Source organism: Callithrix jacchus, chromosome 16, assembly GCF_049354715.1.
Source record: "Callithrix jacchus isolate 240 chromosome 16, calJac240_pri, whole genome shotgun sequence".
In the NCBI taxonomy this organism is placed as follows: Eukaryota; Metazoa; Chordata; class Mammalia; order Primates; family Cebidae; genus Callithrix; species Callithrix jacchus.
The window spans coordinates 85,994,236-86,012,568 of NC_133517.1; positions in this window are offsets into that span (position 1 = coordinate 85,994,236).

Sequence of the window (18,333 nt, forward strand, 5' to 3'; positions counted from 1 at the left end):
GCAAACTGACACAAGAACAGAAAATGAAATACCACATATTCTCACTCATAGGCGGGTGAGGAAAAATGAGAACACATGGACACAAGGAAGGGAGTACTACACATCGGGGTCTATTCGGGGAAATGGGAAGGGACAGTGCGGGGGTGGGATCTGGGGAGGGATAGACTGGGGAGAAATGCCAAATGTGGGTGAAGGGCAGAAAGGCAGCAAAACACACTGCTGTGTGTACCTATGCAACTATTTTGCAAGTTCTGCACATGTACCCCAAAACCTAAAATGCAATAAAAAAGAAAAAAAAAACCATCAGATCATCCGAGAATTCACTCACTGTCTTGAGAACGGCATGGAGGAAATTGCCTCTGTGATCCAATCACCTCCACTTGGTCCCACCCTTGACACATGGGGATTATGAGGATTATAATTTGAGGTGAGATTTGAGCAGGGACAAAGAACTAAACCTTACCAAGTAATGAAGACCATACACATGTACATTTATAGAATAAAAAAGTTAATCAGAAATAATTGAATGTTGGTGCAGAATCCAGAAATAGGGAAAAGAAATATAAGTTACAGTTTTGGTAAAAATGTATATTTGAATGTCTCAACATATCTGAATCTTAGTTTAATAATTTATAGTCAGTATTAGTCAACTGGATGATTGCTAAAGTTAGTGACATTTCTAACTGCACATATAGTCTAAATATTTATCATAGAGTTTAAAGAGTATTTATGATTTTATTGCAGTTTGCTTTCCAATGGATTATCCCTGAATATTTTATTTTACACTACAATCATACTATTTTCAATATAAACCATAAAATTTTCTATACACTGTATCTGTATTTATTTCATACTTTTGGGTCCTTTGTTTTAGAATCTCCCTCATGCTTTATATTTGACAGAACTCACCCTTGTCATCCCATTGTTTACCAAAGCTGGATCAAGAGCATTTCTTAACTGTTTTCATGTGTTCTAATCAAAACTGTATTTTAGCAGTACTCACATTATACTATAATCACGTTAGTTTTAATCTTCATGTACAGAAAATTAATGTATATAGGATTTATTTCTGTTTTACATTGACTATTTTACTACAAGTACCCATCAAAATGCATAGTAGGTGCTCATTAAATGCTTACTGAAATAACAAACTTTAATTAAAGTCACAACTAAATCCAAAAAGTATAATACAATATATAAATACAATTCAGAACATATAAATCTAATGTTAAAAATATATGTCTAACCCATTATGATTTTATTTATTCATGTTTACATTTAAATTCTTACTCATCAGAAATTTGAGACAGAATATATGAATTTTATGTAATTGGCAAAGACATAATATAAAAATGAGTAGCTGTCATTATATACTTTCCAAAATTTCCTCAAGGTATCCTTACATGTTTTCATATTTTATCCTACATACAAATAATAAAGTAAATTGATTGGTCTTATTCACATTTTTCTCCTGATAAAATGAGTTTTTAAGAAACTAAATAAATTTATTTTCATAATTATATATTATAGCCAAGGTTTCCAGGTGCAGATTGAATCTCATCCCTTCCTCCCAACCTCCCCCCAAAATACTAAGACATCTCATTAGCAAAGACAGGTTGAATTAACCTAATATACGTCTGGTCCCAGGTTCCCCACTAGAACATGAAGCTAGTAATTTGTTCCTGCATTCCAAAGCTTTGTATAGTCCAACATCTAGATTAATCTCCTAACATTTTAAAACATCAATTGAATATTAAACGTGATTTTTTTCACTTAGCAGAATTTTTTGAGTTTTTTATGTTGATGTGTGTATGAATACTTTGTTGCTTTTTATTGTTGTATAGAATTCCATTGTTTAGGCATACTACATTTTATGACTAATGATGGTTATTTGTGTAGTTTTGGCTATTATGAATAATGACATTATAGAAATTTGTGTACAGTTCTTTATATATTTTGGTTGCTCTTGGTTATATAACTAGGAAAGAAGTTACTGGAACTTATCGATGTTTAAGTTCTCACAAAACTTCAGTAAGTTTTCCACAAGAGCTGCAGCACTTTACATTATCATTAACTATGTATAAGTGTACCCATTTCTTTACAGTCTTGTCAACACTAAATATACTTGCTAATTTGATTGTAGCCATTCTAATCAATTAGATAAAACTATAGTTTTAATTGATATTACCTTTAGAAGCAATGATGTTGCACATATTTTGATATGCTTATTTACAATTATATTATTGGATGAAATGTCTATTCAAATATTTTGTCCATTTTTAAATTGAATTATTCTTTATTAATGAGCTGGGCAGGTTCTTTATAAATTCTGAACACGGGAGTTTTCACAGATATAGGATTCTTGAATATATTTTTTCCAATTTGTGGATTATCTTTGCAATTATTTTAATGGTGACTGTTGCAGTATAGGTATTTTTAATTTTGATGAAGTCTAATTTATCTTTTCTTTTCATGGATTGTGCTGTTGATGGTTCTTATAGGAAGTGTTTTCCAAAGCATGTTTATGAAAATTTTCTATTACATTATCTTTAGGAGTTTTATAGTTTTTGTGTTTATATTTATGTTTATAATTTATTTGAAGATGATTGTTTTGTATGGCATGTGGCACAGGTCTTAACTCACCTTTCATATGTGAACATGAAATTTTATAATTGCTATTTTTTCTGAAAGTTGTAGTTTCTCCATTAAATTCTTATGCTACCTTTGTCAAAAATCAATTATCTATGAATGTAAGGGTTTATTTCTTAATTATTTACTTAGTTCCATTAATTTACATGCTAATACTATACTTCCTTGATTAATTAGAACCATAGTAAATTTTGAGATCAGGAAGAATTAGTCTAAAAACTTTATAGTCTTTTTTCAAGATTTTTTCTAGTCTGTGTTCTTTGCATTTATTATAAATATTTAGCAAGGACTTGCCAATTTACCTAAAAACATGTGATGGTATTTTTTTTTTTTTTGAGACGGAGTTTCGCTCTTGTTTCCCAGGCTGGAGTGCAATGGCGCGATCTCGGCTCACTGCAACCTCTGCCTCCTGGGTTCAGGCAATTCTCCTGCCTCAGCCTCCTGAGTAGCTGGGATTAAAGGCACACGCCACCATGCCCAGCTAATTTTTTGTATTTTTAGTAGAGACGGGGTTTCATCATGTTGACCAAGATGGTCTCGATCTCTTGACCTCTTGATCCACCCGCCTCAGCCTCCCAAAGTGCTGGGATTACAGGCTTGAGCCACGGTGCCTGGCCGTGATGGTATTTTTATAGGGATTACCTTGACTCTATATTGCCATTTGCATAGAATTACTATTTTTGTATTATTGAGTATTCAAATTAAGAGGGAATGTCATTTCCTTTAATTAGATCTTATTTTTTTCCAGCATTATTGTGTAACATCCAGAGTACAAGATTTATACTTCTTTCATTAAATTTAATTCAGGTCAGGGCATGGTGGCTTGTGTCTATGATCCTACCTACTTGGAAGGCTGAGGTGATAGGATGGCTTGAAACTAGGACTTGGAGACTAGCTTGGCAACTAGTGAGACTCCCATCTCTAAAAAAATAAAAACAAATTACCTGGGTATGGTGGCACACACATGAAGTCCAAGCTACTCAGCAGACTAAGGTAGGAGGATCCCTTGAGCCCAGATGTATGAGGCTGCAGTAAGCTACGATCACATTACTGAACTGTAGCCTAGCTAACAAAGCAAGACTCTTATCTCTGAAAAAAAAAAAATCCAAAGAATGTTATTCTTTCCAATACTATTGTAAATGAAATGAGTTTCTTAATTTTAATTTTTGAATTATTATTGTTAATATGTAGAAATGTTATTTTTATCTTTTAACATTTCATAATGTCTTAATAAATAGTATTTGTGAATACTTCACACTTTCTAGATAAATCTCCTGTTTTTGACAGTAGTGAACAATGGAATATGAGTTTGTTTAAATTTTGACAGTTAACCTAGGCAATTTGGTATGGATTGGCTTCTCTGTAATGAGACACTGAGATATAGTTGGGAAAAGGTGGTTTTGTTTGTTTGTTTGTGTGTTTGCTTGTTTAGAATTTATACCAGTTGAAAGGAGAAAGGAACAGGACTGGGATGAAATAAGGCAGACAGCAGTGCATGACATGGAAACCCTGACCATTCCAATAGAAGGCTCTGAAGTGAATATTGCCCATTCAAATATTCTGTGTTGTCAAGCTGAAATGATCACGGCTTCATATATCCACGATACTCAGTGCCAGGCTGTGGACTACCCAGGAAAACCATTACTTAACTTTCTGGAGCTGACAAGTCAGTCATTCATTGAAAGAGAAAATGGGCAGCACACCTTCATGTCTATCCATATAATTTTACATAGTGATTATCTGAAACTTTGTAAAAAGATGAAGTTGCTCTCTGCCTAAGAACGGAAGCCATGCTTATATATGTTCATTGTTCTTGGTTAGATAACTAGATTTCCGCCTTGAGTTACATACCTTTTATTACCAACCCATGTGACAAATTATTGCTCCATTAGAATCAGAGCTAGAAACTTGCATGTACTTTCATAATGATAGTCCAGAATTAACTGTGGCATGTTTCTAAGGTCCTTTCTTTTTTTTAGCACAGCCTTAGCCTCTGTAAGCCATTATTTTATCTAAAGGTTAGAAAAATTAATTCATTTAATTACTTTTGGAGTTTCTTTGGTTTGTTCATTGCAGCAAAAACTTAATTCATTGACCACTTTTTGTCTTGAATGCTTTAACTTTATGAAGGAAGATTCTAAAAGGTAAAAAGATTATTACATATGTTAGGAAATTCCCATTGGATAAACTGCTTTCCAAAAGTAAGAAAATCATTTTTAGAAGTTTCTTTTTATCCTTTAGTCTTACCTTACTATTTTGTTGTACTGAGGAAATAGTTTTCTCAGTGGATAGAACAAGTTCACACAAGCCCCACAAAGTGCTAAATAAGCCCCTGCCTATGCATTATTTACAAAGAAAATCTGGCCCTCTGTGCCTTTTCCTTCAACATTTTCATTCTATTCCAACCCTAACTTGCTTAAGATATCTTTTTTTATTACTATCTTTCAAAAATGTTGTTAAAATCAAATGAAGGGCAAAAAGAGAAAAGTAAAATTATTTAAATTTTTGTACTATCATCAATCTTCAGAAATTTTATGACAAGTCAATCCATAACTATAGACATTAAACCAAGCATATGTAAGCTGTAAGGTACTTTTGAAAAGCTAGGGAAAAAAGAATAATATTTTGATCTAAATTGTCATAATATAAATTTTCCCCACATGATTGAAAATCAAGTCTTTTTTTTCCCTGCCCCATCAGAAAGTAATCCAAGAAAATGGCATCCAAGTACCAGCTCACAAATAAGATGAATTGTATTTTAAAATTCCTGTAAATATCTATGATGGAATTTCATTGACATTAAACCTCAGGAAAGAGGCTGCTTTTATGTCCAATTTAAGTTTAATCTTCAGCTCATATACCTATGAAATTTGCATTTCTAAATGAATAAGTTGAACCAAAGCCATCTAGGAAATGTATACTTCATATTCATGTATTTACTCTTTTTATAGCATAATAAAAACGTGAACTACAAAAATGAAATTATGAGTAAATCATACTATTAAATCTAAAGATTTATTGAGCAAGCAAAATTTGAAACAGACATCTTGTTGTTTAGTGAATTCTAAAGGTATTTGCTATCATTTTAAGAAAATGAATTTTAAAGTTCTATTATAAACAATTATAGTAGTCCCAAAGTAATCCCCTTCAAAATTCATTTTTCCATTACATTCCATTAATTTCTTATCAAAATACAAAAAGAGATTGTGATTTTCAGTGAAGTACCAAGTTAAAATTCTAAGTAAATATATGGTGATAGTGTCTACTAAAGAGAATTTTGAAAGGTTCTAGCCATTTTGAATAACATGATTTATATTTTTCTGCAAACAATATTTTTAAACTATAAAGAAGACATTTTATGAGGTCAGCTTTCCTCTTGTTTCACTGATAAGTTTTGCATAATTGGGGCAAATGAATATTGATAGCTGTTATCAGTATTTGTAGATGTTAACAGTATTTGTAAACTTCTTGTTTGTGGCATAAAGACAGTCACATGAATAATTTATTAAAAGGTTTTCATTTACTTTCCTGTGTGTGTATTTCAGAACAAATTACCTTATGCAATTGGAACACTGCAATATCATACAAGAACATAGTGAAACCAAGACTCTCACTGAAGTTTAGGATGAACCATAGGCATATATTCTCTGAGTAAGTCTTAATCAGGCTCTAGAAGAGCTTTCAGGATCCAGAAAACAAGAGCAAACAGAGTATTGTTCTTCATAGTTAATTGTTCCTACTCAATTATGACAAAATAAAATCATCTAAATCTGCCTATCTTTATTTATATCATCATAAATAATTAGCAAAATTTTTGCATACTCATATATAATCTATTGAAATATACCTATATAGAAAAATCTCACTCTGCAAGAACCCCACTCTATAGATCCTCACACAATTAGCACATCTTTGGCATTAGCACCCAGGTCAAGAAAGAGACCATTTATTTTCATGTATTTTGGTATTTTGCTTACTGAAACTAAAGAGTGCCTTTTTGAATAACAGCTTTATTGAGTTACAATTGAAATACAGAAAGCTGCATAGACTTGATGTATGCAATTTGATGAGTATGAACATATAAGCATTCACTTGTTAAACCATCACCACAATTAAGGTAGTAAACATATCTGTAGGTTTTGAATGTGTCCATGTGCCCTTTTGTAGTTTGTTTTACTTTTATATGATGAAAACATTTAACATAATATCAACACTCTTTAAATGTTTTAATTGCACAACACAATTCTTACCTGCCCAAGAATTCTGTTACCAACCATAAGTTCATAAGGTTTCCAAAAGCACCCTCAGGTTTTCTGGTTTGCTAAAATAGACATACATAACTCACGGAAACTTATTATGCATAGATTTATGTTTCTTATAGAGAAATTGTGCATTAAAATCAGTCAAGGGAAAAAAAAACATAGAGGGAAGAGTTGTGGAGGGTTCTGAATGGGAATTTTCCACATCCTCAGAACATGTTAACCTTCTGGCATTACATGTGACAATGGAATAGAGGTATAGCCAACCTGCAAATCTCACCAAAGCTTTAGTGTCAAGTATTTTTATTAAGGCTTCTCTATATAAACGTGATTGGTTGATTCATTGTCAGTGTGATAGATGAAATCTCCAGGCCTCTCTCTCTAGAGGTGAGGCAATATCATGTGACCCAAAACCTCAACTTCCTAATTACATGATTGCTTATTCTATGGTGGCCAGATTCCACCCCAAGACTACTGGATGTGACTACTTGGTACCACCAGAACCATCAGCTTAGCACAAACTATTAGGTGTCTTCCCAGGGTCCCACTATAAATAATAAAGATACTCCTGTCTCTAAGGACACTCGAAGAGTTTGCAAGTTACCTTCCAGGAGCTTGAATAAAGATCATACCCCTTTTTGACCTGGCTACATTATTACACTGATTGTGAAGCAGAAAGAATTGTCTTTATTATTTTGAGGTATCTCTGTATACTCTATCTCCAGCTTCCAAGTCACATTTAGTATTCAAATATTCAAATTCAGAATGCCTGACCATGTAGGTGCACAATAAATCCCTGGGGAATTGCTTCCCAAAATGTTGATTGATCCCTCCTTTCAACACTTGGAATAAGTTAATAATATATTATACAATTTATATATTTTAAACTATTCAATGTGTCTTGTTTTCAAAAATAATGTTTTTATGTAAAGAAAAAGTGAACATCAAATTTTCTAAACTAGATATGATCATTAAAGAAAACGTAATATCTTCTATTTTAAGGCTTATTATAAGAGTATATAAGTTTAAGTTCCTCTGCAAAGTCTAACATATAAAGGTAAAATACTTTTTGTTTTGTTTTTCTTCTTTTGTTTTTGAGACAGAGTCTCACTCTATCACTAGGATGGAGTTCAGTGGTGCGATCTCAGCTCACTGCACCACCTCCTGGTTCAAACTTCACCCCCTGGGTTCAAGCAATTCTCCTACCTCAGCCTCCTGAGTAGCTGGGAATACGAGAGCACACCACCACACCCAGCTAATTTTTGTATTTTTAGTAGAGACGGCATTTCACCATGTTTGCCAGGATAGCCTCAATCTCTTAACCTTGTGATCCACCCGCCTCAACCTCCTAAAGTTCTGGGATTACACATCGCCTGGCCAAAATAAAACATTTTTGAAAAAAAATTAATTTTTGACAATACATTTAATAGGTATGAAATTTCATTTAAAACAAGATATTTGTTTTATATAAAAATTATATACATTGTTAATATTTATAAGCATTGACTGTTTTAAAAAATAGATTTTAGAACACGGTTTTTCTTAGCTTAGTGGTTTTTGTAAAACATTTTAATAGCTATTATTTCTAAACAATCTAAGCTTAATATCGTTATATGTGGCATGAATCATATAACTTAATATATCAAAGTCTTGAAGTTACTTTATATTGAATATATAGCACATTTTATATGAATTTGTGTTAATATGTTAATATGTGCATTAATAGTTCAGATTTAAAGATTTTTATTAATCAAAGGTATTATCTTTAGCTATGAAAACTGTGTTTATGAAAAACTAAACATTGAACCATGTAGATATTCAGTTATAAAATATTGAACTAATATTACAAATACTAATTACAACTAACATTACAAAATGCAATTTAACTCATAGTAAAATAAGTTAAATCTTAAAATTTAATAAAATCAAACATAAAGCTGTGAGTTTTGGCCTACATTTAAACATTTTTAGGCAAATAGTAACATTGTTCTATTAGAAATATTATAGAGTACCATGCAGCCATGATAGTTGTAATATAACAGTGTTACTGGTATACTATGCAGCAATAATATTTTAATGTAGTAGTGTTACTGGAATACTATGCAGCCATGATAGTGGTTTGAGACATGGATGGAGCTGCAAGTCCTTATCCTCAGAAAACTAACACAGAAACAGACAACCAAACACTTTTGTTCTCACTTATAAGTGAGAGCTGAACAATGAGAACATATGGACACAGGGAGGGGAACAACACACACTGGTGCCTGTTGAGGTAGGCTGGGCTAGGGGAGCGCATCAGGAAAAATATCTAATGAATGCTGGCTTAATGCATAGGTGATGGGTTGATAGATAAAGCAAACCACCACGGCAAATGTTTACCTATGTTACAAACCTGTACTTCCTGTACATGTACCCTTGAACTTAAAATAAAAAAGAAAATTAAAAGAAAATATATACAACATATTAAAAATTATCATATATGCTTGCTTTGACTGTTAGATCTAATTAAAACTAATTATTTCATTGGTAAGTTTTAAGTAAAATATCACCTAAACATATGCTTGAAATAATGAAAAAATATCTGATCTAAATATGAATTTGACTATGAATATTACCTTTTAATAGTGTATCCCTCATACTAATGCCAAATAAGATTAATAGTTGAATTTATGCATGAACAAGTTTCAAGCGGAATCTAATTAGATCAGAAGCTCTGTAAGAAGAGTGACATTGTGTTTGAAATGCCACGGTTTTGATGGAGTCAAGAAATAGGCCATTCCCTTTTTTCAACAGAGGAATGCTTTACAAAATAATAATAATAATAAAGAAAGGAAAGAAGAATGAAAGAAAGAAGGAAGAAGAAAGAAAGAAAGAAAGAGAGAGAAAGAGAGAAAGAAAGAAAAAGAAAGAAAAGAAAGAAAGAGAGAAAGAAAGAAAGAAAAGAGAAAGAAAGAAAAGGTGTATATACACCAGGGGTTTAGTGGAATGCAAGCAAAATATACTTACAGTAAATTACAAGTTCGGAATAGAGCAAGGATTTTTCTGAGAAAATGATTTAAATACACTTAAAACCTAAAGCTAAAACTGTCAATTCTCTATAAATAAAATGTTCTATATTGCACAGGCAATGATTATCACTGACAGAGTTTTCACGGTTTTTGGCCTTTCACTTCATTCAAATAAGCATTTTTCAACTTTCTAAATACGTGCAAGAGTGTGCTACTGTCTAGAGGGTTTATAAAGGTGAGTAAGATATTTAAACAATTGAGTATTTTGCAAGATGGATTGAATTTAGTACTAAGAGAAAAATGTGCTATTGTACAGAGGGAAAAATTATATTGTTCTTATATAAGAGAGCAATTTAAATTCTAAACAACCAAATTACAGTCCATAGAAAAGCGTATACCTTTATCAAGTAACCATATTCACCACTTACATAATGTGAAACAAAATTTTCTTACCATACATTAAAAATAAAATAGAATGATTTCAAAGTGTTTTTGAAGCACAACTTCTTATCACCCTTCTTTAATACTTCATAGGACTTTCTGGAAAGATAGCAGCAAATCACTGGTGGCCTGAAAATACACTACTCTAAAATGCAATGGCATTTACCTTTTTATGAGCAAATGAAGCAAAAAAAAAAAAAAAAAAGGAGTAAAAATGAAAATAAAATGAAATGGTAAATCAATAGAAAGTTTAAAAAGCCAAGCAGAAGAGAACCTATAAAAAAGTACATTGAATGTACCTATACAAAACCATCATTTTCTAAATATGCTTTATTATTTATCTAAGATAAATTTTTGTAAACCAATGGTAACTACCTGTGTAAATAAACAAATGGAAAATACATTATTTTGTCTAGTAATGTACAACCACTGTAGTAAATGTCCAAAAGGAACTCGGGGTGCTCAGGGTAACATTTTGTAGTGTATCTACATTTTCAGTGGAGTACATTTTGTTTTACTGACCTATGTTTTTTTATTCTTTTATTATAAATCCACCAGATTTTATTATCTTCGTTCTATATACATTGTCTTCTACATTAAGTGGAACAAAGTGGTCATGCTCTTTATTAAAATAATTTAAATAACTGTTTGAAATTATTTAATACTATTATCTTTTTGTTATATCAGGAAATGGTGATACAGTGAGCAATATTTTCCTGGAGATTTCCATCCATAATATTGTCCTTTCATCTTTTTTTTTTTTTTAATTTTTTATTGGATTATAGGTTTTGGGGTACATGAGCAGAGCATGCAAGACAGTTGCGTAGGTACACGCATGGCAGTGTGCTTTGCTTTTCTTCTCCCCTTCACCCATATTTGGCATTTCTCCCCAGGCTATCCCTCCCCACCTCCCCCTCCCACTGGCCCTCCCCTTTTCCCCCCAATAGACCCCAGTGTTTAGTACTCCCCTTTCTGTGTCCATGTGTTCTCATTTTTCATCACCCACCTATGAGTGAGAATATGCGGTGTTTCATTTTCTGTTCTTGTGTCAGTTTGCTGAGGATGATGTTTTCCAGATTCATCCATGTCCCTACAAACGACACGAACTCATCATTTCTGATTGCTGCATAATATTCCATGGTGTATATGTGCCACATTTTTCCAATCCAGTCTATCATCAATGGGCATTTGGGTTGATTCCAGGTCTTTGCTATTGTAAACAGTGCTGCAATGAACATTCGTGTGCATGTGTCCTTATAGTAGAATGATTTATAGTCTTTTGGATATATACCCAGTAATGGGATTGCTGGGTCAAATGGAATTTCTATTTCTAAGGCCTTGAGGAATCGCCACACTGTCTTCCACAATGGTTGAACTAATTTACACTTCCACCAACAGTGTAAAAGTGTTCCTTTTTCTCCACATCCTCTCCAGCATCTGTTGTCTCCAGATTTTTTAATGATCGCCATTCTAACTGGCGTGAGATGGTATCTCAATGTGGTTTTGATTTGCATCTCTCTGATGACCAGTGACGATGAGCATTTTTTCATATGATTGTTGGCCTCATATATGTCTTCTTTCGTAAAGTATCTGTTCATATCCTTTGCCCACTTTTGAATGGGCTTGTTTGTTTTTTTCCTGTAAATCTGCTTGAGTTGTTTGTAATTTCTGGATATCAGCCCTTTGTCAGATGGGTAGACTGCGAAAATTTTTTCCCATTCTGTTGGTTGCCGATCCACTCTAGTGACTGTTTCTTTTGCCGTGCAGAAGCTGTGGAGTTTCATTAGGTCCCATTTGTCTATTTTGGCTTTTGTTGCCAATGCTCTTGGTGTTTTGTTCATGAAGTCCTTGCCTACTCCTATGTCCTGGATAGTTTTGCCTAGATTTCCTTCTAGGGTTATTATGGTGCCAGGTCTTATGTTTAAGTCTTTAATCCATCTGGAGTTAATTTTAGTGTAAGGTGTCAGGAAGGGGTCCAGTTTCTGCTTTCTGCACATGGCTAGCCAGTTTTCCCAACACCATTTGTTAAACATGGAATCCTTGCCCCATTGCTTGTTTTTGTCAGGTTTATCAAAGATTGTATAGTTGTATGTATGTTGTGTTGCCTCCGGTGCCTCTGTTTTGTTCCATTGGTCTATATCTCTGTTTTGGTACCAGTACCATGCTGTTTTGATTACTGTGGCCTTGTAGTATAGTTTGAAATCCGGTAGTGTGATGCCCCCCGCTGTGTTCTTTTTGCTTAGAATTGACTTGGCTATGTGGGCTCTCTTTTGGTTCCATATGAAGTTCATGGTGGTTTTTTCCAGTTCTGTGAAGAAAGTCAATGGTAGCTTGATGGGGATAGCGTTGATTCTGTAAATTACTTTGGGCAGTATAGCCATTTTCACGATATTAATTCTTCCTAACCATGAACATGGAATGTTTCTCCATCTGTTTGTGTCCTCTCTGATTTCGTTGAGCAGTGGTTTGTAGTTCTCCTTGAAGAGGTCCCTTACGTTCCTTGTGAGTTGTATTCCAAGGTATTTTATTCTTTTTGTAGCAATTGCGAATGGCAGTTCGCTCTTGATTTGGCTTTTTTTAAGTCTGTTATTGGTGTAGACGAATGCTTGTGATTTTTGCACATTGATTTTATATCCTGAGACTTTGCTGAAGTTGTTTATCAGTTTCAGGAGTTTTAGGGCTGAGGCGATGGGGTCTTCTAGGTATACTATCATGTCGTCTGCAAATAGAGACAATTTGGCTTCCACCTTTCCTATTTGAATACCCTTTATTTCTTTTTTTTTGCCTGATTGCTCTGGCTAGAACTTCCAGTACTATATTGAATAGGAGTGGTGAGAGAGGGCATCCTTGTCTAGTACCAGATTTCAAAGGGAATGCTTCCAGTTTTTGCCCATTCAGTATGATATTGGCTGTTGGTTTGTCATTAATAGCTTTTATTACTTTGAGATACGTTCCATCGATACCGAGTTTATTGAGGGTTTTTAGCATAAAGGGCTGTTGAATTTTGTCAAATGCCTTCTCTGCGTCAATTGAGATAATCATGTGGTTTTTGTTTTTGGTTCTGTTTATGTGGTGAATTACGTTGATAGACTTGCGTATGTTGAACCAGCCTTGCATCCCTGGGATGAATCCTACTTGATCATGATGAATAAGTTTTTTGATTTGCTGTTGCAATCGGCTTGCCAATATTTTATTGAAGATTTTTGCATCTATGTTCATCATGGATATTGGCCTGAAGTTTTCATTTCTCGTTGGGTCTCTGCCGGGTTTTGGTATCAGGATGATGTTGGTCTCATAAAATGATTTGGGAAGGATTCCCTCTTTTTGGATTGTTTGAAATAGTTTTAGAAGGAATGGTACCAGCTCCTCCTTGTGTGTCTGGTAGAATTCGGCTGTGAACCCATCTGGACCTGGGCTTTTATTGTGAGGTAGGCTCTTAATTGCTGCCTCAACTTCAGACCTTGTTATTGGTCTATTCATAGTTTCAGCTTCCTCCTGGTTTAGGCTTGGGAGGACACAGGAGTCCAGGAATTTATCCATTTCTTCCAGGTTTACTAGTTTATGCGCATAGAGTTGTTTGTAATATTCTCTGATGATGGTTTGAATTTCTGTGGAATCTGTGGTGATTTCCCCTTTATCATTTTTTATTGCATCTATTTGGTTGTTCTCTCTTTTCTTTTTAATCAATCTGGCTAGTGGTCTGTCTATTTTGTTGATCTTTTCAAAAAACCAGCTCTTGGATTTATTGATTTTTTGAAGGGTTTTTCGTGTCTCAATCTCCTTCAGCTCAGCTCTGATCTTAGTAATTTCTTGTCTTCTGCTGGGTTTTGAGTTTTTTTGATCTTGCTCCTCTAGCTCTTTCAATTTTGATGATAGGGTGTCAATTTTGGATCTCTCCATTCTCCTCATATGGGCACTTATTGCTATATACTTTCCTCTAGAGACTGCTTTAAATGTGTCCCAGAGGTTCTGGCACGTTGTGTCTTCGTTCTCATTGGTTTCGAAGAACTTCTTTATTTCTGCCTTCATTTCGTTGTTTACCCAGTCAACATTCAAGAGCCAGTTGTTCAGTTTCCATGAAGCTGTGCGGTTCTGGGTCTGTTTCTGAATTCTGAGTTCTAACTTGATTGCACTATGGTCTGAGAGGCTGTTTGTTATGATTTCAGTTGTTTTGCATTTGTTGAGCAGTGCTTTACTTCCAATTATGTGGTCAATTTTAGAGTAGGTGTGATGTGGTGCTGAGAAGAATGTGTATTCTGTGGATTTGGGGTGGAGAGTTCTGTAAATGTCCACCAGGTTTGCTTGCTCCAGGTCTGAGTTCAAGCCCTGGGTATCCTTGTTGATTTTCTGTCTGGTTGATCTGTCTAGTATTGACAGTGGAGTGTTAAAGTCTCCCACTATTATTGTGTGGGAGTCTAAGTCCTTCTGTAAGTCATTAAGAACTTGCCTTATGTATCTGGGTGCTCCTGTGTTGGGTCCATATATGTTTAGGATCGTTAGCTCTTCTTGTTGTATCGATCCTTTTACCATTATGTAATGGCCTTCTTTGTCTCTTTTGATCTTTGTTGCTTTAAAGTCTATTTTATCAGAGATGAGAATTGCAACTCCTGCTTTTTTTTTGCTTTCCATTAGCTTGGTAAATCTTCCTCCATCCCTTTATGTTGAGCTTTTGTGTATCCTTGCATGTGAGATGGGTTTCCTGGATACAGCACACTGATGGGTTTTGGATTTTTATCCAATTTGCCAGTTTGTGTCTTTTGATTGGTGCATTTAGTCCATTTACATTTAGGGTTAATATTGTTATGTGTGAATTTGATACTGCCATTTTGATGCTAAGTGGCTGTTTTGCCTGTTAGTTGTTGTAGATTCTTCATTATGTTGAAGCTCTTTAGCATTCAGTGTGATTTTGGAATGGCTGGTACTGATTGATCCTTTCTATGTGTAGTGCCTCTTTTAGGAGCTCTTGTAAAGCAGGCCTGGTGGTGACAAAATCTCTGAGTACTTGCTTGTTCGCAAAGGATTTTATTCTTCCTTCACTTCTGAAGCTCAGTTTGGCTGGATATGAAATTCTGGGTTGAAAGTTCTTTTCTTTAAGAATGTTGAATATTGGCCCCCACTCTCTTCTGGCTTGTAGTGTTTCTGCCGAGAGATCTGCTGTGAGTCTGATGGGCTTCCCTTTGTGGGTGACCCGACCTTTCTCTCTGGCTGCCCTTAGTATTCTCTCCTTTATTTCAACCCTGTTGAATCTGACGATTATGTGCCTTGGGGTTGCTCTTCTTGCGGAATATCTTTGTGGTGTTCTCTGTATTTCCTGCAATTGAGTGTTGGCTTGTCTTGCTAGGTGGGGGAAATTTTCCTGGATGATGTCCTGAAGAGTATTTTCCAGCTGGGACTCATTCTCTTCGTCCCCTTCTGGTACACCTATCAAACGTAGGTTAGGTCTTTTCACATAGTCCCACATTTCTTGGAGACTTTGTTCATTCCTTTTTGCGCTTTTTTCTCTGATCTTGGTTTCTCGTTTTATTTCATTGAGTTGGTCTTCGACTTCAGATATTCTTTCTTCTGCTTGGTCAATTCGGCTATTGAAACTTGCGTTTGCTTCGCGAAGTTCTCGTATTGTGTTTTTCAGCTCCTTTAATTCATTCATATTCCTCTCTAAGGTATCCATTCTTGTTATCATTTCCTCGAATCTTTTTTCAAATCTTTTTTCAAGGTTCTTAGTTTCTTTGCATTGATTTAATACATGATCTTTTAGCTCACAAAAGTTTCTCATTATCCATCTTCTGAAGTCTAATTCCGTCATTTCGTCACAGTCATTCTCCGTCCAGCTTTGTTCCCTTGCTGGTGAGGAGTTTTGGTCCTTTCTAGGAGGCGATGTGTTCTGGTTTCGGGTGTTTTCCTCCTTTTTGCACTGGTTTCTTCCCATCTTTGTGGATTTGTCCGCTGGTCATCTGCGTAGTTGCTGACTTTTCGTTTGGGTCTCTGAGTGGACACCCAGAATGTTGATGATGAAGTATTTCTGTTGCTTGGTTTTCCTTCTACCAGTCTTGCCCCTTCGCTGTACGACTGTTGAGGTCCGCTCCAGACCCTGCTTGTCTGGGGTGCACCTCTAGTAGCCGTGGCACAGCGAGGGATGCTACCAGTTTCTTTTTCTGCTCTCTTTGTCCCAGGATGATGCCTGCCTAATGACAGTCTTTTGGATATAGAGGGGTCAGGGAGCTGCTTGAGGAGACAGTTTGTACTTTATAGGGGTTTAATTGCTGAGCTGTGCACTCTGTTGTTCATTCAGGGCTGTTAGGCTGCTATGTTTGATTCTGCTGCAACACAGCTCATTAAACAACCCTTTTTTTTCTCAAATGCTCTGTGTTGAGGGGTTTGGGCTTTATTTTTGGATGTCCGATCAGGTGTCCTGCCCAGCTGAAAGGCAGACTAGCCACTGTTTGGCTGCCGAGGCTCCGCCCTGCTGTTGTGTGATTCCCGCTGTTCCTGCAGGCTCTGCTGTGGTCTCCGCCACGCCCTGCGGCGGAGTCTCTTCGTTGTAGCGTGTTGCCTCAGCAACGGCAGGCTGCGTCAGCAGTGGGCGTGTATCTCAGTAGGGACGGGTTGCCTCGGCAACGGCTGGCTGCCTCAGCAGTGGGCGTGTATATCAGTTGGGGCAGGTTGCCTCCGTAGTGGTGGACGCCCCTCCCCCACAGAGCGTCTCGGACCGTCTGCCCGGGATAGTTTGAAATTGCGGTTTTGTTCGTCCCACTGGGTATCCCAAATGATCTGTCCCTGCAATCCCCTGGGCTGGGCTACTGTGCAAGTCTCGTTCAGTCTCAAGTCCAGCCCTCTCAAGTCTCAGGTTGCTGGTTCAACAAGGCACCCGGACAAGTGCACCCTGTGGGGATTGCTGGGTAGGGCCGGCTGCCACCGCCCGGGCTGCCGGCTTCGCCAGGCAGACCTACTGCCTGGCGTCCCGTGTCTTTTTATACTTGGGAGTTTCCCCGTTCTGTGGGCAACAAAGATCAGTCTGGAAATGCAGCACTGACTCACCGTTTGCGAATTCAACGCGGGCTCCAATCCTGGGTTGTTCTCACAGCGCCATCTTGAGTCCCCTCCTGTCCTTTCATCTTTTGATTAAGCCTCTTAACTGTCAACTGACCTGTGCCTTTTTCGTGGTTGAGAGAACTTTGGTTCACAACTGGTATTCTCAAAATAATTGTCTATTTGTGCACCCCTAGTTACTCATGTTGTATTTTATTGATGTTCCCAAATACAAACAACAATATGGTTCATCAACTCTACAAATTTTTTAGCACCCTTTACACTATCCTTTTCTAAACAAAACTTACCTTTTGAACTATTTTATCTCAGATTTCATAATATTGCCAATACTTTTTCATTAATTCACCTATTGTTTAGTCAACAAAATTAATTTTATAATTAGTGAACATTTCTTGCTCTCAAATGGAAGGAACAAATATAAATGTATTATAAATTGACATCATTACTTCCATGATAGAGTATGTGTCCAATACTAATAGAACAGTGAGTTAGACATGATATGGTTGGTGATTGGCATAATGGTTATGGGTGTAAGTACAGTTTTTCTGAGGTAGATTATACAGGACACAAGCATTAAAAATGAGTTTGCATTAGCTGAACGAAATGAAGATGAAGGAAAAAGTCATGTAAGTAGAAAGCACAGTCTAATCAAGAGAATAACAGTAAAATATGCAGTCTAGTCTCTTATTGTTATTGGAAATCACAAGAATAATTTGCTGGGGCATAAATACGAAATAAAAAGTTAAAAGAAGAAGTTATAAACAACCTTTTCAGAAGGAAATATTTCTCATTAGTCATTTCCTGAAAGTTTAATTATTTTATAATGTCAATATCTATATGTGTCAACCAGTCTTAAAAGTCGGTTAATAAGGGTAAAGCCAGAATATTAACTTCAAAGCAACTTAAAGATGAAAAGTGGCAGAATTCTT